At 36.2% G+C, this 24,448-nt stretch overlaps 1 long non-coding RNA gene across 1 annotated transcript; it reads right to left on the bottom strand.

Moving 5' to 3' along the window:
* Positions 1-2,847: 2,847 nt before the first annotated feature.
* On the bottom strand, positions 2,848-6,864 carry LOC131153479 (uncharacterized). The gene is made up of 4 exons (XR_009136242.1): positions 6,501-6,864; positions 5,199-5,435; positions 3,200-3,262; positions 2,848-3,115 (listed from the first exon to the last, which is right to left on the bottom strand). It is a non-coding gene; the product is annotated as an uncharacterized LOC131153479 (long non-coding RNA).
* Positions 6,865-24,448: the final 17,584 nt, after the last annotated feature.

The following is a 24,448-nucleotide window of genomic DNA, read 5'->3' as shown; positions in this document are numbered from 1 at the left end:
CAGGTCAGTGCTATCTTTAATAGCCTCTGCTCCTCTAGTAGCTTCACAGAAAGCCACCAACATTTTGCATCTTCGGTCATCTTAAATGCAACATAATGGACCTTCTCCTCGTCCGCGCAGTTCAGTACAGCCATGATCTCTTCTATCTCCTATACCCAATTCTCTGCAACCACTGGATCAGGTCCTCCTATAAAGGCCGGAGGGTTCATTCTCATGAACTCCTTGATGTTGCAGCCCTAACTTGCAGGTGGACACTTCTGCTCTCTCGGATTTGTCCACATTTCTGCCCTAACCTGTCGGGCTATACCCCTCAGCATCATAGAGATGTCCAAGTCCTCCTCACTGGAAGTCTCCGCATCATCTCTTCCTTTAGCCTCTACATCCTCATCCGTAGGATCCATCTTGAAAATAGGATAGGAAAGAGTTAAGAATCCCATATCATAACTCTAACAACACAATCATTAAATTTAAATCTAGTATACATCCAAGTTCCCCCTATAAAGACCAGTCTCATAGTTCCGAAATGAAATCATCTAAGGTTTACCGTGGCTTTTCTGAGGCCATCGACTTCTTTAGAAAAATCACAAGAAATCGTCGACGTAGTTTCGCCTCTAAACTAAAAAACAAAATCCTATACTTATCAACATCTAACCTATCCATCTAGTATCCTCATCCTAAATGATTCTTGTACTCTGATTCCTGTACGGTGCAACAATATGTGTCCAAGTTTGTGGAGTTATCACGTTTCACACCACACATGGTCCCGAACGTGCCAATGAAAGCCCAGATGTTTGAGAAAGGATTGAGGTCAGGGATATGCGCTCAGGTGGTGGCATTGATGACTCAGAGTTTCTATGAGCTGGTAGACAGGGCCATGGCAGTTGTGGCCATTATACAGGAGTGTGAGGCAAAAGCAAAACAGAAGAAGAGATCCATACCTTCCAGCTCACATAATGATGTTCAACAGGACTCCTGGAGCAAAGATCGAGATGCTGAGGGTCAGTGGTCGAATAGGGGTTATCGAGATTACTGGGAGAATTCATTCTGCCCCCTTTGTGCTAGATGCAATTGGAGGCATTTGGGGGAATGCCAGGGTGGGAATATTGTGTGCTATAGATGTGGCAAACCTGACCACATAGATCGTGATTGTCATGCTCCACCAAGCAATGCACCCCCTCCTGATCAGAATAGGAGAAATAACCCAATGCCTCATGGCGTCAACGGCCCGATGCGTGTTTACATGCTTGGTACGATTGAGGGGGATAATGCTAAAGGTGCAGGTAATATATATTTATAATTGTATAAATGACAGTCTTGATTGGTTTTAAATGATTTGATGATTTATATGTTAGAATAGATTGAACTATGTAAATGTGGTTAATTAACTTTTAAATAGTGGATTAACGAATTTCGATGACGAAATTTTATTGGGAGGGGAGAATGTAATAACCCGAACTTGGAAATTAAAATAAAATAAATATAAAATAAATAAATAACGAGAAATTAAAAAAATAAAATTCAAAAAAATTGAATTTTGGCTGGTTCAGGAGAAAACTGGCGACGATTTTCTTGAGAGGAAGAAAATCGGCGATGGTTTGGAATTACCGCAGGTCAGTCACTAGGTAAAAGGTAAAATAGGGCCGGTTAAAGAAAAAATCGGTGACGATTTTCTGGAGACCAGAGAAAAGCGACGACGGTTTTGTGCGCAAAGGGGATATTAAGGAAAGTCCTGCGAGCAGTTTTCAAAGAGAAATCAAATTCTCTCTTTTCCTCTCCAAAACCCTACGGTCCCCCACCCTTCCATCTTCAATTCTCACTCCGTTAAGCCTCGTTTTGATAATCAGGAACTACCACAAGGTTCTTGGAAAGATTCTCTGCAACCTACATGGAGTAGATTTTTAGTTTGAGGTTCTAGGGCACCATCCTAAAATTAGGGTAAGTAGGGTATTGTAAAATTTTATTCTTAATATGGAGTATATAGGTAGGGGTGAGCAAACGGTTAATTCGGCCAAATTCGAGTAATTAACCGAATTAACCAAAAAATTCAATTAAATAGTGTTATTAACCGAACCGACCGAACTAATGGAGGACACCAAACCGAACCCGACCGAATTACGAATTCGGGTAATTCAGTTAACCGATTTTAACCGAAATTAATTAAAATTAATTGCTAGAAACAGACTACAATTATAAATTTTTTTTAACCAAATCCAGCTTAATTAAACACCTTATCTATTAATTTTATTAATAAAAATGATATTTTACTATTGAACTCTTTTCAATGGGTAGCGGGCAATTTTCTCATCAATAGTCGCCTCCTGGTCGCAGGTATTGACACATCCTTTTTTAATTGCTCTACACTCAATGTCTACCCTCGCGCAACAAAGGCTAGTAAAGAAAAAGGCTTTGGACCACAAGAAGCATAACCAGTGTTCATAAAATTACCAAACCAAATGACGAGTATAAGCACAAGTTTAGTTTCCGCTAAAGGCAAATTAAGCAAGACAATCCCAGAGTTCAATAGAAAAGAAAAAAAAAAAAAGGTGGGGTGGAGTGAATTGGGGGTAGGGTTACCCACCGTCAGCTTAATTAAGAAACTCTTAATTCTGAAGAAAAAAAAAATCTATAATGAAACCATCAGAGGCTCACAACTAGCCAGCTAGGTGTCTTATCCCTGCTTAGATAAAATCTAATCAATGTAAAAATAGAACCCTACTTACATAAAATCAAATCAATGTAAAAATAAAATCATTTGCATACCAAGCATGAAATTCTAATCAATCTAATCCTGAAATTCTTCCTAAAACAATCTAGAAAATCTTCTTAAAAAATATAATCATAGACCAAACATGAAATTTAAAGGTCTGCAATGTCTACTTAGATTTGACTTCAAGATTTGAAAGTCCCTAATATTATATTACAGACCAATGTAAACAGATTGTGCAAAATAAAAATAAAAAACAAATATGAAATATAAATTGTTTCTGAAAAATAAAAATAAAAACTAGGGCTTCAATGCTTCATACATCAGTTGACAAGTGACAGCTACAATTTCATGGCTTCTTATATTAGAAACGCCCACTTTCATGGCTTCTTGACCCTGTGCTTATTTCACCTGCAACAAACCAAAATAATGATAATTGATAGCATGTAATTTATATGACAAAACACTAAAGCATAATCTCAATATATTACTAACCCTATGTCTTTCTTTGTTTGGCTTATTCACCAATTGTGGACTCCAATGCAAACTTTGACAACTCTAAAAAATTTTATAGAAGCACTTGTAAGTTGTAATAATTAATCATTCAATGAACAAATGAAAATTTTTGACAATATATAAATATAACATTACCTTTTCTAGATTTTTAAGCTCATCTATGTCTTCTTCAACCTTTAATTGGAGTATATGAACCCCGAATCCAATCTTTTGTACGTATAAGAGCTTGAACAATTTTAGGAGTCAAAGAACTCCTAAAGGCATCAAGAACACACTCCCCTGTGCTAAAAGCAGACTCTGAAGCAACTGTAGAGATGGGTACTGCTAAAACATCACGAACCATTTGTGAAAGGACGAGAAACCTTTGACTATTTAACCTCCACCACTCCAAAATATCAAAGCCCTCCATGTCCTTTTCACAATCCTCCCCCAAATACCTATAAACCTTTGATTTATTATCTCCACCTCCAATTTGAGTCTTGCACTTTTGATACAAAACTTTGAACTTTCGTTCCACTGCTTCACCTTGACCAATGGAGCAAGTGGAGCTTGAAGTTTCATTTCCGTTTGATTCTTCATTTTTAGATTGTGACAAATTTTTATACTCAGCAAACAATTCAAATGTTGTATCCTGAACCTTTTTCCCCACCAATAAACCTTTGTCACCTTCATACATAGTAGTAAGAGCATATTGCACAAATCCCAACTTACGTCTCGGGTCAAGAATAGATGCAACAAAAATTAACATATTTATTTTGTCATTGTATTTATCCTTCATTTTCATGCTCATTAAACTCAACTCCAGGTCATCACTATTTTCCCACTCTTTTAGAACACAATCAATCCCACTAATTTCATCAAAAAATGTATTACTTGTAACATACAAAGAACTTGAAACTCGTATAGTGAGTTCATAGAAGTGTTCCAAAAACATCACAAATTTTTTGACTATTTCCCAATCAAAACTACTTGGTATGCCATCCCTAGTCTAAAGCTCAATTCTAAATGAAGGATCTTCATCCCTAAACCTATCAAAAGCCTTTTCATATCTTTGAGTTGTGTCTAGCATCAGACAAGTAGAATTCCATCGAGTGCTAACATCTAGGCATAACATCTTTTTGCATTCTACTTTTTCTACTTCCGCACAACGCTTGAAATTTTCAACCTAGCAGGCGAATGCCTGACTACGTCTCTAACACGAGCAACTGAATCCCCCATTTCTTTCAAACCATCTTGCACAACTAGGTTAATTATATGTGCAATGCATCTCATGTGCAAGAATTTGCCCCCTAGAATGTCTTTTCTCCAATTTGAAACTTTTCTTTTTATGTAGGCAATTGCAACGTCATTTGAACTTGCATTATCTACAGTCATTGTAAACACATTATCAACTCCCCAGTCAAGCAAACACCTCTCAATGGCCATACCTATCTCTTCACCTTTATGACTATAAATTGGACAAAAGTTAAGGATCTTTTTGTTCAATTTCCAATCATTATCTATAAAGTGTGCAGTCAAACACATATAATTGACCTTTTGCAAAGAAGTCCATGTATCAATTGTGAAACTAACCCTTTGGGAGGAGGTTTTCAAAAACCTTTTCAACTTTAACCTCTCTTCCATGTAAAGGTGATAACAATCCCTAGAAATTGTCCATCTTGATGGAATTCGAAAACGAGGACATGCAACTTTTATAAGATGTTTGAATCCCATATTCTCTACAAATTTAAAAGGCAATTCATCAACAATAAGCATGTAAGATAATGCCTTTCGAATTGCCTCTTGGTCAAATTTCTAATTTGTAAGAGTTGCCTCAAGACCTCTACATTTTTTTAGGCTAATTGATAATTTAATTGTGTATGTTTTGTTTCTTCAACATATGACTTTTGTGCACATCTAACCATATGATATCTAAGTGTGCCCATACCATTCTTTTTAGGATCAGCACAATAATCAATATGACAATAATGACACTTACCCTTAATTTCACCAGACTTCATCACAAATTTAGTGAAGTGATCCCACACTTCAGATCTTGGTCTCATTCTCTTCCTCATTTTTTGATTAGATTGAGTAGGAGGATTGGTAGCACGCTCACTTGTCATGCTGGGATTTGAATGCTAATGTTGGGAATTAGCTTGTGTCATTATTGCATCCTCCAAGTTTGGCACCACCACCTCTATAGGCAAGTCATTGCTTATTTTCCCTTTAATATCTGAAAAAATAAAAAATAAAAAAGAAGGGCAAAGTCCTTCATAGAAGAGTACTAATCCAAAATTTTTAAAAAAATACTCTGAAAATTTATAATGAAATTTACAATAATAATCTAAGATTTCATTTATGATGAAAAATTTCTTGTTGATTGAAGAATGGTATGATTTTGATTTGTTATTTGATCCAAGGAAAAAAATAAGCATGCATTCAATTCAATTTTGGGAATATAATCAAACCTGTAGCTAGATTTCAATTTTTTAGTTTGTTTTTGGTTTTCATTTATAGTTTTCCTTTTCATAATTTTTGATTGTGACACTAAATGGCCCTTTCTTATGTTAAGTGATGGAAAATCCCATTATTGTCGTGCAATCAACGGAGGGAGCTACCCAATTTGCCATTCAGTATTTCGAGAACATGAGGAACTTTTTAGTGGCTGTTGGAAAGAAGAAGCTCTTGAATTTCAAAGCCTCCCATTTGGAAAAGGTCTATCTTTTTTTTAAACCTGAATTTACATCATATTTGTGTATTATTTTATTTCATTCATCTTTTGCTTGCAAACATGTTACTGCAGCCTTATGAATCATGAATGTGTATTTGCATGAATCTTACTCATTTGTGAATTGACCAAAAGAGTCGTGATTATTCTCAAAGCACCAGATAGGCCCTATTGGTGTATATATGAGATAAAATTGGAAATTTAGCAACTACTGCTGCTCTTGTAATGCAATAGTATCAGTATGGATTGACTTTTAACTACAATCTTGCACTTCTTGGATGATCTGGTACTCTTTTTTTCTAATAAAAATATTGGAGCCTAGGTATCTATTAAATTTTAAGAACTAATATTTGAACTAAATATTATCATTTGAGAAACAAAGCAGCCAGTGGCTTGCTTTCTTGCAGCTACAGTAGACACACAACCATACAGAGTGAAAGCATTAAGCACATTAATAAAATTCCTTGAATATTTAAAAAACAAACAACATAAAAAATTAAGATAGAGAAGTCAGAAGAGGGGAATAGGGGATTAGGGAAGGTCGTCGAACTGTTGAAGACTCGAAGGTACCTGAGTGCCGAGTGGAGTGGCTAAGACGCTGAGTCACTGAGTGAAGACTGAAGAGTCATCGCCACGCCCATGCGAGGGAAGAGCCGAGGACGGCAAGGAGGGATTTTTGAAACCAGGAGACTGAAGGTCCAAAGGAGAGGACCGAGAAGCAAGAGCTTGGAGAGCCGAGCTGCCAAAGACTCGAAGAGGGGATTCACCGAATCCGAGAGGTGGTCCGATGGAGACCTGCAGGCCTGCAGCGTAGATCAGCAGAGCGTAGAGAAACTTCACAGTTCACACAAATGAAACCCTAGCCCTAACTCTAAGCCCCAAATCCCTTTTCTCCACTCAATCTATAAAGTGTGAACGAAGTGAGCTACTGAGCTGTGAGAGATGAGATCCCTCCGCCCTTTTCCCCCCCAAGGCCCAAGCCCGACTACCCGCCCAAAGCCTTATTCTAGTATTCCCTAACAAATAAAATTTATGTTCATAATTTATATTTAAAATATAATTAATTAATAATTCGATTAATTGGTTAACCGAGATATTATTTACCTTTAACCGAACTGAAATCGATTAACCAAAATTTTGTAGAATTCCAACCAAACCAACCGAATCGAGTTTTTTACCGGAACCGAACCGGCCAATTTCGGTATGTTAATTCGGTTGATTTGGTTTTCCCTGAATTATACTCACCCCTATATATAGGGCCTAGGGAATGATAAAATAGCATTTTATTGAAGTTTTGGTTGATAAACTTGGGTTTCTGAATTAGGATTTGGGTGAGTGCCGCAGGCAACGTTTCGGGGTTTTCGCGGGCGTAATTTAAGAAAATAGGTAAAGAGAATTAATTATAGTAGATTTTTATTAATTATAAATGGGTTATTTCGAGTATACAAATTATATATATTTAGGTATGATTTATTTACACGATTAAACATTTGGAAAATATTGACTTTTGATATACAATATATATATATATATATATATATATGGAAAAGAAACTGTGTGGCAGAAATACAACTTTCATAATTTAATTGGTTGATGTGAGTATAGAATGATGAAATTTGCTGTTGGATTATGAACATTGGTTAGCTGTGAGTACAGTTATTGGTGAATAATGATTGTTTGTGAATACTGACTGCTTGAGATTGCTGCGTGACAAATAATGTGATGTGTGTATATTGGTCATTTTGTGTGGTTATTCATGTGTATCACAATATAATGTTGGCAAGCCTGAGGAGTTCGTTATATTGTCTAGATATAATCACGATATACATTGGCAGACCTGAGGAGTTCATATATTGTCATTATATATTGGGGTAGAGCATTGGCAAGCTTGAGGAGGTTGTTCTACTGATATACTATAGGTAGGTTATGAGGATTGGTACTGGTGGTTAGTGGTGCCTATGTAGGCCACGATATGCTTCTGTGTGATGTTAGTCCTATGTGGACCATGTATTTCTGTGTGATATTAGTCCTATGTGGACCATGTATTTCTATGTGATGTTAGTCCTATGTGGACTATGTATTTCGATGTGATGTTAGTCCTGTGTGGACCAGTCCTATGTGGACCATGTATTCTATGAAGATGTTAGTCCTATGTGGACCAGTCCTGCGTGGACCGTGTATTCTGTGAAGATGTCAGTCCTATGTGGACCGTGTATTTTGTATAAATGAGTCCTGTGTAGACGGTGTTCTCTTGTGTGGAATGTTTATGTGGAATGTGATCTGATAAGATGAATGATATATTAATTTAATTATATGTATATTTATGGTAAGGTAAAACTTTCTACCAAGAGCTTGCTGAGAAAGGCGAGTGCGCTAGTATTTTCTGTTTAGTACCCTAGTATTTTCTGTTTAGTACCAAAGCAGAGGGAAGCTACTTATATGGGCAGGTAACCTTCCCTATTCTTGGAAACTTTACCTATATACATGGCCCGAAGGCTTACCAAGTAAGGTGAGTGCCTTGATATTGGCATTAGATCAGAGGGAAACTCCTTGTATGGGCAGGTAATCTTCCATATTCTCAGGTATTATTATTAAAAGATATTTATGAATGCGCATATGATATCAAATGATGGTTTTATTGTTAATGATGCATTTTCTCAGCTGCTTGTTGACAGTGAATTACAAATGAATATATGTTCTATATTATTTAAACCCTCTGCCACACACTGCTATGATTAGATCTTCCTTACTGAGATGTGTCTCACCCTAGCGGATGATCATATTTTTAGGTCTATCAGGAGATCCAACTTAGGGCTCCGGCAGGGTAGCGTTTTGGTAATTTTGGAGAGTTTGTAAAAACAGCTTAAGTACAGTTTATGTTTTTTTTTTTTTTTTGAAATTTTGGAATGTAATATAAAAAAATGGTTGCAATTGTTTTCAGGATATACATATATATAGATAGACTCTGGTATTTAATTTGAGTTGTTTATCCTATTTTCACTGCATGATTGTGGTGTTTGGTATCAGAAACAGGCAATTGAAACGCATAACGTTTGGGCCTCACTTGGCGGGTTCGGGGCATATTCACAATCTTTATCTGATTAACTGGAGTCTGAGTAGTATTTTGAACTATCAGATTCTCCATTTTGATAAAAGACTTCTTCTTCACTTAAACTTTCTTCTTCTGAAGAACTTGACTCATTTATGAATATATTGATTGACTGTTTCTTGAGGTTATCCTCTAAATCTATATTTTGAATTTGTTTTCTCATTTTGCATTGAAATTTGTAGTGTTTATATCTACCACACCTATGGCATATGATTCAATCATTTTTGGGAGTTGAGGGTGTAGAGACCCGAACCCGGAAAATAAGGAAAATTAAATAAGAAGGGAAATTTTTCAAAAATGAACAACAGGCTTCTTCGACGAGGTCCAGGTTCTCGTTGATGAAGGCTCTTATGTGGTTCGTTGCTGAAATTCAAAGTCTCATCGACGAAGAGATCCAGAAAGGGCGAAAATATCAAGTTTAGGTTTCGTCGACGAAGCCTTTCTTTCATCGACGAACGACCTTCTGTACCTCGTCGATGAAGGCGCCACTTCTTCAATGAATTTGACCTGGTCAAGAGTCTACAAAAAGGATTTTTGTTTGCTTCTTCATTAAGAAAGCTAAATCTCTTTCTCATTCTCTCTCTATCTCTCTCTCAATCTAGAACCACGAACCATACTCTCTCTCTCTCTTCGATTTCTTTGTCGTTCGTAGCCCGAACTGACAATCGAAGGTTACCGCGAGGATTAGGGAGCGAATATCTACAATCCTAGCAAAGTAGATTCTTGATCTCAAGCAAAAACAAGGTTTCGATTTTCGAGCGTTTCAGATTCTCTTTCAGAAACAGGTAAGGGGATTTAGTTAAGTCAGCTTTTTTTTTATTTTTATGAAATTGAATCGTTTGTAATGTTTATGAAGTAAGTATGTTTATCTTTTCAATTTAAGTTTCAAAAACCAACTGTTCAAAGGATCCGTTTTCAAACTTAGGATATATGTTATGGTATTTTCAGTATAAATGAAAGCTGGGAAGCTCGGTTTTATGTTTTAAACTGTATATGTTATGTTTTCTTGGTTGCCTACAGGCTATGTTCAAAGTACAGGAAATTGTGTGGCAGGAAAATGATATGTATGTACTCTTTTGTAACTGAAATGATGAATGTTTGTGAAATACTGGAACTGCTTATGAAAATACAGGATTATGTTTATGGCCGCGAGGGCCAAGATGATGTTTACGACCGTGAGGGCTAGGATTATGTTTAACGGCTATGAGCCAAATTTTATATGACGATCAAGGGCCGGAGGTTTCAAATGATAGCTTTTATATGAAATGAATATGAATTATGTTTTTACGACATAAATTTCATGATATGTTTTACGAACCCTGAGGACCATTATGCTATGAGCACAGTACCATTGCTAGGAATTATGTATGTGGCCATGTGCGACCACACTAAACTACGAGAGTGGTGTGGGTGGTTTTAGCCAATTAGCCTCAGTAGAGGGTGTACCTGACCTGGAAGCCCGCGCTTTCAGGACATGGTAGGACAATCGGAGCACGCAAGCAATTGCAGATGCCTGGGTGGACGGTGTTAGACGCGAATGTATGTTTAACTTTGTCTGGGTTGATCACCCCAGGCTTAGTCTAACCTTTGGGCAGCACAACCTTTATCACGGGGGTTTATACATGGCGGTTAGTCCTAGGAGGTGTTTTTTATACATATCTGTATATTTATGTAAATGATGTCATATGATTAATGAACTGTTTATGTCAGGAAAATGAAACGAGTATTTTCAACCGTATAAGTGCGTATGATGTAAAGACAATTATTTTCGTTTATATAAAGAATGGATGTTTTCTGTAAACACTAATGCATGCTGCCCATACACTGATATTAACTTGATCTCCTTTATTGAGAAGTGTCTCACCCCCAATATACAAATCATCTTTTCAGGAAATAACAGGTATCGTGCCTAGCAGCGTCAGGGAGGTGAAAGTTAGAATAGTCCTTTGGTGAAGGTTTGTATGATCTCAGGTGTATGTAAGTTATGTTGTAAGTTAATGAATATGTATTATGGTTGTTTTGACCAAACTAGTTGTCTAGTTTTTGGTCGGATTGTAATATGGATGTTTGGGAAACTTTTATGTATGAAAGAACTTAGAACTCTAGTAATGTATATATGGAGAATGTTTCATTACTTCTAATGCATGTTTATTGTTATGAAATGGTATCAGGTACACAAATGTCACTAAAGTAGCACCCCGGGCCCACGAGGGGTTCAAGGTGTTACAGAGGGTTTTTGTTTTCTTTTCTTTGAACTTTTTCTTTTGACATATTTTGTTTGCTTGTAATCTTTTTTACTTCTATATTTTTTCTTGTGTTTATTTTAAATTCTTTTAGCTTTTGATGATGGAGATTCAATCTTTTCATACCCATACTATGAAAAGAACAATCCTAATTTTGCTCTACTTTCTTTGAGTTCGTTTTACATTTTTTCATTTAACTTGAGATTTATGCATGGAGATAAACCTTCTTGATTAATAAAATTAATCATTTCCCTATACGTTAGTTTCTTGTAGGGGATTGTTCCATTGAATTTATTTCTAATTCTTGATCTAACTTTTTCAGCAAATAGTCTTGGAAGACTCAATAAAAATCGTTCATTCCAATATGGTTGACTACAATCGCTTCTTGAAAATACTTTTGATAAAAATACATCTTTGTACCACCTAAAATCTTGAAGTTTTCTACATGTTAAATGTGAGAGTACTTCTGAACCTCATGGTTGACAGGATCTCCTTCAAATGTTTTGTAATGACTAGAATTAAAGTTGATATTTGAAGAGTCTTGTCTAATTATCTCATTACCTTGAACTAAATATTCTTTTTTAACTTGATTTAAAATAAAATGTACTTCTTCATTAGTGAGATAGTTATCCCACCAACCTTAGAGTTATCCTGCAAATCCTACAGTCAGACTTAAAGCAATGGCATGATCATTGTTTTGTTTTGTTTTGAAAGTTGTTGCAGCCATAGTCATTTATTGAAGTGTGTTTAGGATTTGATGTTCAGTTTGACCATCTATATTCCATTCATAGATGCTTTCTTTGTCATATTTTGCTTTAGTGATTAAGTGCCTTTCTTCGAGTTGTAATTCTGGTGGAGTAGGTTTTGGATAATAGTTTCTTGTTTTGAAATGCATTTTATTAATATTTAATTGTTCATCTTGATATTTTTCTTCAAATTGTATTTGGAGTTCTTCTATCTCTTCACGAGTTATGGGTTTAGAAATAACATTAATTTTTTATGTGGATGAATTTTTTAATGATAACTATTGTAATCTTCTTAAGATATTTTCTAATAGAGGATTCGGATTTTTAAGGTTTTGTAAGTGTTGTTTTGGAACATCGGCGGGAATAAATATTGGTTTTGTACGGGTAATATTGATTTTGAATTCTTCAAAAGGTGGATGGATTGAGGTTACCACCTTATGGTCTGATATTTTCCAAGTCCTAAAACATTTACAATCTAAAATATTTACTGATTTATGATCAAATGGAGTATAGATACAATCATACCTTATGAAAAAAAATCAATATTTTGTTTGATATTATTCATATAATGACACCATAATTCTTGTAATTAATCTAATTATGTTGACTTTTTGAGTCTGATCCCTGTTTTGATGCTGACAAAGCACAAGACTCTTATGTGTATATTCAGTGTTTGAACGTGTTTACAATTCAGATCACACATAAGAAAAAGGGAAATTGAAGCCTGAGGAACTTAAAGAACACATCATCTGGTGTATTCCATGGAGAAGTGAAGAGCAAAGAAGACAAGACATGTATATTAATTTGCAATGCATTTAGGTTTTTGGTCTGTAATAATGCATTTCATGCACGATATGATTGTATACTCAGCAGGACCATAGACAGACCTTAAGGGCCCAACCTTTAATCAAAAACCTTTTTCATAAAAGATAAAATAAAAAAAGATTTTAAAAATATTTTTGAAATTAAAATGAGGGCTTAAACTCACAATTTTAAGGTGCTCAGTCAACTGACCACTTTTAGGCATGAAAACCTTAGTTGACCACCCATCAGCCAATCGACAGGTCTTTCACTCCATCTTCCTCAGTCAATCGACAGCCGAAATTATTTGAAATTACTTCAAGGCCAGTCGTCTGGCACTTTGCTCGGTTGACGCAAGTTCTTCATATAGCGATTTCTTTATAGCTCAGTTGACTGGCCATCAAGAACAAAACCCTTAGTTAACTAACGAGTGATGCGTAGCCAACCATCCAATAGCGACAGCCAACCGAGTGTCGACGATTTGAAAATCGCCTTTGTTCAGTTGACCGACGCCTTGCTCAGTCAACCGAACCTCTCCGATTGACCTGAATTTCTAGCGCTAAACGTCATTAATTTTCTAATTAAACAATTTCAAAATGACGAGCATGTCCCCAAATGGTCATATTTTTTAGAACTCTATAAATAGCCTCTCATAACCTTATTTTTAATTAATGCTTAGATTATGATTCTCCCAAATATTTTTGTGCTTTAAATTTCATACTCTTTTATACTTTTTCCATTGAAAATCTTTTAAGAGAGCTTTTGAATTCTCTTTCACTCCCTTACTTGTAAATCCATTGTTTTTAAGGGATTGTTGAAAGAAGGTTTTATTTTGGGCATTCATTACATAAATTGAAAGCATATACTCTCACTTAAGCATTTATTTTTGAAAACCATTTTTTGAGAGTAAGCTTAATTTTTCTCCACATATTTTCTTTGATAAATATTTTTTGGAGAAACCATATATAACTTGTGAATCTTTGTACATCTATTGCAAGATTCAAAAGCTTATCTTGTGCTTTGTTGCAAAAATTATTTTTAAGCAAAGCCCCAAATCTCCTCACCTTATTTTTAATATATATTTTTGGAGACATTCTTTGGGGTTTAAGATCTTTAAGAAACATATATTCCCATACTACATCTTTTATCAAAGATCATATATATTTATTTGATAAAAATCATTTGAGAGTAAACCCTAGGTTCTCCTATACTTTACTTGAAAAATATTTTTGGAGGAAGTTTCATTAGGGTTGAATCTTTGAAGTGTGTAACATATATATATCTTACTCAAAGATTGCAAAATTTATTTTGAGAAAAATACCCAAACTCTACTGAACTATATTTCATATCATACGAGAGTGCATTTTAGAGCTTTCAATGTGTACATATCTACTTATTTTCAAAAGCATTCATGTGTACAAAAATTTATTTGTAACGGTTCCGCTTAGCCCAAGATTGCGCTAGGAGACTTCGCCCCATTAGAAGAAACCAGTTTGGCTCAGCTAGCCTGGGTAATTGAGCTAGGAGGTGCATCTTCCTGTAAAGCATGTACGGCTTGGTTTTGGCTGGAAAGTGAATGAAGGCGTCACCGCCTTGTAAAGAGAACTGATTGTGGCTCAACCCTATAATTGAGCTGAGGAGACTCCGCCCTGTAAGGAGAACTGGTTGTGGCTCGGCCCTGTAATTGAGCCGGGGAGTCTCCGTCCTGTAAAGAGAATGTAAGTGGCATCGCTCCGCCCAGTTAAAGTGAGCATATAGTGGAATCTTTGAGCTGCTGGCTTAAGGCGGGGACGTAGGCAAGATTGGCCAAACCCCGATAACAAATATTGTGTCTACTATTTCTCTCTCTCTATCTCATTTAAATTTGTGCACTTTAATTTATGCATATGTATGCTTGTTCAGTTATCATTGTCATTATTTTTTTATACACGCCTTCAATTTAAATGAGATATACTTCAAGTGTATGCTTACATTTAGCAGTTAATCATTTCACATATATGTTGTTAATCTTAAATTGGACATGATGTGATGGTCGTATGCAAATATTTAATTTGTAGAGAACGTCATGTTTGTTTTAAATATTTGCATACTTGATTAATTGGGGAAATTAAGACTGCTTAGAAAGACCCTAGGTTGCGAAATATTGTTTGTGATTTGAATTTAACCGGAGAAGTTTTTAAATTCTAATTCACCCCACCCCCTTGGGAATACACGATTCCTCTTAATTGTATTGTTTGAATAAATCTTATATTTCCTTATGATCATCTTCATCTAAGAAATATTCTTGAAGTCCCTTTTTTCAATTATTTGAAAATTCTCATTTCCTCTTGTAATTACAAGTAAATGTTTTGGTATTGGTTGTATTTGCTTCATCAAATACTTGAGATTGCGAAGTTGAAGAGTTTGGGAATGATTCATGAGTTTTTACTTATTGAGTTAAATTATATACCGGGTTTAGAATATTAGGTTTGAAATTTACTCCTCTTAGTTCATAGTTACTACTTGTTGATCTAAGACTTCTTCTTGCAGGAGTATAATTTAATTGAGAATTAGTTCTCTCTTTAGAAGTTGAGACTTCATTTTATTCTAGAAATTTTATCAAAATAGATTCATCCTCGAGATCTTCAATTATGATGGGTTTTTTTTTATTTTGGATAGGTTTTGGATTATTGTTGACTTTTTGAGTTCGATCCCTATTTTGATGCTGACAAAACACATGTTTCTTATGTGTGTATTTAGCATGTTAACAAGTCCATTAATTTAACACACACATAAGGAAACGATGATGGATTAGCTACTTTGATTAACTCCAAATTCTCTCTAAACCCTTTGTTAACCAAAGTTCTCCCAAACCAATTTTTATTGATAAAACCATTTCTTTGAGGCATATTTTTTTATCAAATCTCTTCAACTCTCTTTCCATTTGTTTATTTCAAAATTTATTTTGAAGGAGAGCATATTTATTTTGGGCATTTATTTTATATTAATTTACATTTACTCTCATTTGCATCTTCATTTATTAAAATCATTTTTTAGAGCAGCCTTAAGTTTTCTTCCGGTTAATTTTCTTGATAAACATTTTTGGAAGAAATCCTTTATAGCAAAAATAATTTTCTTGAGCTTAAACTCCAAATTCTCCAAATATTTTTATTAGCAAAAATATTTATTGGAGAACATAATAATCATTTTGATATTTTCATATGTTTTATTTGTGCATTAATTATTCAGATAAGCACCTTTTTACTCTACTGAGCTTAACTCATATCATATTAAAGTGCATGTATTTAGAGCTTAAACGTTGTACATCTATGCCTGTATTTAGAAGCATTTTATCATGTACAAAAATATTTTGAATGTATCAGTTGGGTTCAGCCCGAAATTGAACTAGGGAGTCTCAGCCCCGTAAGTGAAACATGTTCGGTTCAGCTCGAAAATTGAACTAGGGAGTCTTTACCCCATAAGGAAGACAAGTTAGGCTCAGCCTTGTAATTGAGTTGGGCTTTACCTTGCCCCGTTTGGAAAGGTTGTAAATGGCTTCTGCTCCACCGATTTAAGTGAGCAGGAATAGTGCAATCCTTGGGGGGTATGCCCAAGGCGAGGATGTAGGCTGGTTTGGCCGATCCTCGATAACAAATATCACGTGTCACTCTCTCTCTCTATATATCTCATTAATTATTGCACTTTAATTTCCATATGTGTATGCTTACTTGTTAACTGCTATAATTATTCGCATGAACACATTTAATTTAAATGAGATATGCTGCACACGTGTATGTATGCATTGATACTTTAATCATTTTTCATACACGCTTTTAATATTGATTGGGATATGAATTATGGTGAATTGGCAAATATTTAGATTAACCAAAAAGTTTTAAAACCCAATTCACCCCCCTTCTTAGGATCGCACCAAAGTCAACAATTGGTCTCAGAGCCCGATTGCAATAAGCTTAACCGCTATTTGCATAAAATTGTAATGACCCATTTTTTTGTGTATCCTAGTTTTGAGGGTCAACTCTTTGCAAATTGTCCACTGTTTTTATTATATAGATTTTACCGCTTGGATATTGAATTTTTTTTTTTTTTTGTAAAATCAGTTGATCGAAGGTTTTGGAAAGGGTTTGTTATAGGAAATCATGTCCCATAGAAGAATGATTTTTAAAATGCAAAGTTTCCCAATCCTAAAAATGATTTGAATTTGCATGACATTTGTTTTAATGCATATCAATTGATTGACATGCATATTTTTATTGTGCTTGAGTCACTAATGCTTTTACAAGTTCATATTGTTTCTTAGTGCTAAGAATTTTGGGAACCATTAGTGGCATAGAAAAATTGAGAGAGAAAATGACACGACTCCGAGCTTAAACGATTAAGAAGGAGTAAAATGGAAAGGTATATATCTTCTCCTTCTATTTTATTTGATATTTGATTCACATGTTGTATGTTTCATGTTTATTTTTATCATGTGAATAATGTGATATTTGTATGTCATCTTATGAGAAGCTAAACAGGAATATTTTCAATACTCATAAGATGTTAGGATGAATTATATAAAAGGTTAGAATGCTTTAAATGCTTAAATAGTGTATAATGCTTAAAATTATATACCTTAATATACACTATTGTTATACTGAGACAACTAAGAAAATCTAACCAATACATGAGTCTTAATGATCATATCCAATCTAAGCTATATATATATATATACATGTGATTATGATTGGATAATATATGAAAATATTGGTTATCCCCGTCAACTGGACAAAATGTTTTATTTGCTTAAAAAATTTTAATGCTATACATGCTTATATATAAATATCTTCAAATATAGCATATTTTTGTCCATCACACTGAATTGTGTTATAGGAAATTAAATTTATACTGTATATAAAATTTTTCCTAAACCCAACACAAATAGTCAAGCTTAAAATCAATGAAAATCTTAGAGCACTTGGCTAAGAGAGTGAAGAATGTATAAAATAAAAAAGGTGTAAGCAAAGTCACAACTCAGGGGAAGCATGACATTTTCATGACTTTTTTATTTAAATGCTCTCATAATTTTTATTTCGCTTACATGCCTATATAAAAACAACATTGTAGCGCACTATCCATAAATTGCTAATTGTTTTAATTACTTTTGATGGATAGTTAATTTTTTATCGCTAGACTGAACTCTAGATATCCATTTCTACGTAATAACATATTATCTGATAAATGGATAAAATTCCTTTTAAACAGCTATGAGCTGAATGTAGTGACCTGAAGAATTATGGTATTAAATAATAAAATAAGGAGGAAAAGAAAATTAAATTTAGAATTTTAAACAGGGGTCACGTCGACAAACGTAGCACGTTCGTCGACGAACACACTTGAGGGGATCGTTGACGGGGACAAGTGTCTCATCAACAAGAGGATACTGAGAGGCTATTTTCAGCTCTGAATTTCGTCAATGAGGAATAAGCATTCATCAACAAACACCCTTCTTAGCCTCGTCGATGAAGTGACGTGGCTCGTCGACGAGTGCAGGTATATAAATAGCCTAAACTCGAATTTTTTGCAAAATTTTAACCCAAAAACCCTCCTCCTCTCTCTCTCTCTCTCTCTCTCTCCTATTCGCCCCTTCCCCCTTCTCTCTAAGATTCGGGGCCATATTCTTACCGATTCGACGATCCGAGGCCACCGCGACACTCCTAAGGAAGTTCTCTTCAAGTCTACTGGAGTGGATCGTTGGTGGGGTTAACTTGGATTTCATTTCAAATTCAAGGTGAGACTTTTTTTCCAATATTTGGCTTTCCTACAGTTGTAATAAATGTAGTACTCGAAGAAATACTAAAGTTTTATTCAGGGAGAAATTATTTCCAAGGTGTTGAACGGAGAACCTTGCGGGTGATAGACTGGTTATTTTGAGGTCTTTTCAGAAATCAAGTAAGGGGCTAAACTAAGTCAGTCTTTCCATGAAAATATATTTATTATTTTACAACATATAATTTCAGGAAAATAAGTATATTGTAGTATTAAGTTTGGGAAATACTGCTGTGAACAAGGATATGATTTAAATATGAATAATACCTGTTTTGCATGGCATGAGTAAAATTTACCATGAAATATTATGTTGCAAAATAAGCATGTTTTTACTACTTCCAGGAAAATGTTAAATGATACGGAATTTTATATGATATGTCGACATACCAGCCAAGGGGTTTTACACGATATATCGGCATACGAGCTAGAGTTTTAATATGATATATCGGCGTATAGGGCGAGGTTTTTATATGATATGTCGGCGTATGGGCCGAGGGTTTTACGATATGCAATACCGATGTACGGGCCGTGATTTATAAAATATGAAATGCCAGCATATGGGCTGAAGATTTTTATGATATGTTATGCAAAATTATATGAAAATATTAACATGACAGATATGATTATGTATAGTCATGTATCATTATTTGAAAATATGTTATATGTTATCAGAACCTGGTTGGCTTGGTTTAGGTTTTCACAAAACATGGTATCATAGCTATATGATTACGATCATGATTATGTTAGTGCTACCGCTTGTCGTACGGGGCAGTGGGAGAATGGCAGTCGATGTGGTTTATGGTAGTGTTGGCGCCCTCTGGATGGTAATTTGATATGTATATGTTTTCATGTTTCCTGCTACTTAGGTATTGGTATTGCATTTTGGGTGAATTATGATTTGATAGGATTATTATATTGGATATTTTTATATAAAAAAATATAGTAAATTAAGCAGGTCGTTACAATTTGGTATCAGCGCCTAGGTTGCTAGGTTCTGTAGACTTTAGAGTGCAGCAGAAATGATACCAGAGTATAGGGAAAGGATTTAAGGTGTTGTTCTACAGTCTAAAGGCAGTACTTCCATGTGGTTTCTATGTTTTTCCTGGGGTGACGATTTCAAGAAAACCATAGTAAACTATTGTCGGATTGTGTTCTTAGAATGTAGGACTGGATTTAGAAAGAAGATGAGGATGTTAAGATAGGGGACTATGTTAGGCGAGTAAACTATAAAGATAGGGTCTCTAAATCACGTTTATTATTTTTAAGGATGGAACCTGGAGCAGGTAGTACCCACGCGAGTGGAAGTAATAGTGTAGAGCTCTCGAGTGTAGGCAGGACTGATTCTAATGCGGTACTATGCAACGTGGCTCAGCAGGTCATGGCTGAGATCACTAGGAGCTCCAGAGAGCAGGAAGGTCCGACTGCAGGCCATGGGTGCACAATAGAGAAGTTTACTAAGACGAATCCTTTAGCATTTTCAGGAGGAGTTGATCCTGCAGCCGCTGGGAATTGGATGCAGGAGATTGAGAAAATCTTGGTCTTATTACAATGTACGGAGGAACAGAGGGTCCTCTTCACCACCTATAAACTAACAGGAGAGGCCGAGAGGTGGTGGACTGCTGTGAGACTTCTGGAGCAGTAGAGGGCGATGCCGATAGCTATGACATAGGACTGATTTAAAGAGTTATTCTTTGACAGATATTTCCCAGCCACTGTCAGAGAAGTTAAAGTAAAAGAGTTCCTGAATGTGAAGCAGGGATAGCAGTCGATCCAGCAGTATGCAGCGCGGTTTATAGAATTATCTCGTTTCGCTCCGTATATTGTTCTTGATGAGGTAAAGAAGGCGAGACAATTTATAAAAGGTTTGAGGTGAGGCATATACAAGTAGGTGGTACTACTAAAGATACAGGATTTTGCTGAGTTAGTCGACCAAGCAGCCTTAGCTGAGATTAGTGAGCGTATGGACGCAAAGGAGCAGGGACAAAAGAAGAGATCTGCACCACTAGGCTTTCAGCAGGGATCTAGGTAGGATGAGTGGATGAGAGGAAACTATGGCAAGGGACAGAGGCAGGAGATTAAAGGTCGTGAGGTTCAGGCGGTGCAAAATTTTCCTGTCTGTCATAATTGTGGGAAACGACACTGGGGAGAGTGTCAAGTGAGGAGAGCTGTCTGCTAATACTGTGGTAGATAGGGACATCTGATGAGGGACTGCCCTACACCACCAGATATCGCTCCTGCTCCCAGATCGTACCGGGGAGGCTATCAGGTACCACATGGAGGCCAGCAGAGGAATATGGCTCCAGCTAGAGTTTTTGCTTTGACATCGGGTGATGTTGAGACAGCCGGCGACGTGGTGACAAGTATGGTTAACATGTTTTCCTTTAAAGTTATTGTATTGTTTGATTCAAGGGCCACACACCCGTTAGTGTCTATATGACGTATTAAAGTATATGGGGCAGAAACATAGTTATTAGACACTGAACTGTTAGCAACTACACCGACCGGGTTAGTGATGAGGTGTAGTAGGGTGCTCTGAGGCTGTCAAGTTGATATTCAGGGGAGAATTTTGTCTACTGATTTGATAGTGCTTGATATGCACGGGTTTGACGTCATATTCGGCATGGATTGGCTAGCAGCTAACTTTGCCAGTATAGATTGCCGTTCGAGAGAAGTGATATTTAGACCTCTAGGAAGACCAGAATTCAGGTTTATAGGGTCGCGAGTGCAATCCCCGCCCCAGTTAGTTTCAGCTATTCAATCGAGGAGACTGCTCTTGAGCGGTTGTCAGGGATTCATGGCATTTATAAAGGAAATGTCAGGGAATGAATTGAAACTCACTAGTACACCAGTGGTAAAGGATTTTACAAATGTTTTTACAGATGAACTACCAAGCTTGCCACCTAATCGAGAAGTAGATTTTCCTATTGATCTGCTTCTAGGTACTGCACCGATCTCTAAAGCACCCTACCAAATGGCGCCAGTAGAGTTGGCAAAATTAAAGAATTAGTTGCAAGATTTGCTTGATAAGGGTTTTATACAACCCAATGTATCTTCGCAGGGAGCTCCAGTGTTATTTGTCAAGAAGAAAGACGGGACTATGAGAATGTGTATAGATTATAAGGAAATTAATAAAGTGACAATCAAGAACAAGTATGCTCTACCCATATAGATGATTTATTTGACCAGCTCCAGGGTACACAGGTGTATTCTAAGATTGATCTTAGATCAGGTTATCATCAAGTAAAGGTAAGGGCAGAAGACATCTCGAAGATAGCTTTCAAGACCAGATATAGGCATTATGAATTCCTTGTTATGCCATTTGATTTGACGAATGCTCTTGCGATATTCATGGATTTAATGAATAAAATCTTCCACCAATATTTAGACAAGTTTTTTGTTGTTTTTATTCATGATGTACTAGTCTATTCAAGGAGTTATGAGGACCATGAAACGCATTTGAGGTAGGTCTTACTGAAGCTCAGGGAAAAGAAGTTATATTCCAAGTTCAGTAAATGTGAATTCTGGCTCGAGAAGGTTGTGTTTTTGGGGTATGTTATCTCAAGGGATGGAATTTCTATGGATCCTAGTAAATTTGATACAGTAGTGAATTGGGTTAGACCGAGGAACGTCGAGGAGATCAGGAGTTCCTTGGGGCTAGCTGGGTATTACTGTCGTTTTGTTAAGAAATTCTCAGCTTTAGCAGGGCCTCTAACATAATTTATTAGGAAGAATACCATATTTGAATGGGACGACAGCTGTGAACAGAGCTTTCAGGAATTGAAGCAAAGGGTTGTCACGGCACCAGGGTTGATCATCCCATCAGGGAGTGAGGGTTATGTTATCTATAGTTATGCGTCCTTGAAGGGACTGGGTTGTGTATTAATGCAGCATGGTAGGGTGGTAGTGTATGCTTCCTGGCAGTTGAAAGAGTATGAAAAGAACTACCCTACCCATGATCTTGAATTGACTGCAATAGTACATGCATTGAAGATTTTGAGGCATTACCTGTATGGCGAATGGTGTGAAATCTTCTCCAACCATAAGAGTTTAAAGTACTTTTTCACTCATACGGAACTGAATATGAGACAGAGAAGGTGGTTGGAGCTAATTAAAGATCTTGATTGTACTATTAGTTATCACCCAGGAAAAGCAAATGTGGTAGCTGATGCATTGAGCAGGAAGTCTACGGGACCAGCGCTAGCAGCTATGGAGATTCAGCATTCGATTATGATGGATCTAGAGAGATTCGGCATAGAGTTGATTAAGAGTGGTCCTCAGGTATGTATTACCGAATTAGTGGTGCAGCCTAATCTACAGGAAAGGATTAAAGCTGCTTAGAAAATGATCCAGAATTAGCAAAGGTAATGGTCAGAATGCAGAGTGGTAAAGAAGAGGAGTTTAGCATCACAGATGACCATACATTGTTGTTCCGTTCTAGATTATGTGTTCATGCTGATGCTGATATTAGAAAGATCATCTTAGAAGAGGCTCACAGATCTTTATACACAGTTCATCCTGGCAGCACGAAAATGTATAGGGATCTGCAAGAATTTTACTAGTGGAGCTGTATGAAGAAAGAATTTGCTGAATATGTAGCACAGTGTTTGATGTGAAGGCAGATAAAAGCTGAGCACCAGAGGCTGGAAGGCCAGTTACGGCCACTTTTTATCCTAATGTGGAAATGGGATCACATATCTATGAATTTTGTTTCAGGGCTACCATCAACATTACATGGCCACAATACAATTTGGGTGATTGTTGATCGTTTGACTAAGACCGTCCATTTTCTTCCCATCAAGATCAGTTATTCCATTAATAGACTGGCAAAGATTTATATTCAGGAGATAGTTCGTTCTCACGGTGTGCCTATGTCTATAGTGTCAGATCGGGACTCGCGTTTCACATCACGATTTTAGAGGAGCTTGTCGGAAGCTCTAGGGTTTCATTTATCTTTTATCACGACATTCCATCCTCAGTCAGATGGGAAAACTGAGAGGACATTTCAGATATTATAAGATATGCTTCGAGCATTCGCGCTGGACTTTGCGGGTAGTTGGACCCAGTTTATGCCGCTAGTGGAGTTCGTGTATAGTAACAATTATCGGGCCAGCATTGACATGGCACCGTTTGAGGCACTCTATGGTAGGAGATGTCGTTCTCCTTTATATTGAGATGAAATGGGTGAGTGGCGAGTTGTGGGGCCAGAGTTAGTACAGCAGGTGTATGATAAGGTTCAACTTATCTGAGATAGAATTAGTGTAGCTTAGAGTCGATAAAAGAGTTATGTTGATAACCGTCGCAGGAAGTTGGAGTTTGATATTGGTGCTCATATTTTTTTGAAAATAGCTCCGTTAAAAGGGGTCATGAGATTTGGGAAGAAAGGTAAACTTAGCCCTAGGTTCATTGGCCCATTTGAGATTCTAGAGAAATGAGGTCGGTTGCCTATAGGCTAGCTTTACCACCTGTGTTGTCCAGGATAAACGACATATTCCACGTTTCCATGTTGAAGAAATACGTCCCAGACTCTTCTCATGTGATTAGTTATGGAGAATTAGAGCTTAGTGATTCACTAATTTATGAGGAGGTACTAGTACAGATTCTAGGTAGGAAAGAACAGGAATTACATAATAAGAAGATTCCTCTAATGAAAGTTTTGTAGATAAATCATGCAATAGAAGAAGTTCCTTGGGAGATCAAGGAACAAATAAGACAGAAATACCCACGATTGTTCCATGGGGTTCGGTTATAACCAGGTAAAGTGTGCATAAATTATGTAATGTTTCTTTTGCAGGTTAGTCAGTATATGTATTAGTT

This window comes from Malania oleifera, chromosome 4 (assembly GCF_029873635.1).
Source record: "Malania oleifera isolate guangnan ecotype guangnan chromosome 4, ASM2987363v1, whole genome shotgun sequence".
Taxonomy (NCBI): domain Eukaryota; kingdom Viridiplantae; phylum Streptophyta; class Magnoliopsida; order Santalales; family Ximeniaceae; genus Malania; species Malania oleifera.
Note: the sequence above shows the minus strand (reverse complement) of the source record. Positions and strands in the feature narration are given on the sequence as shown.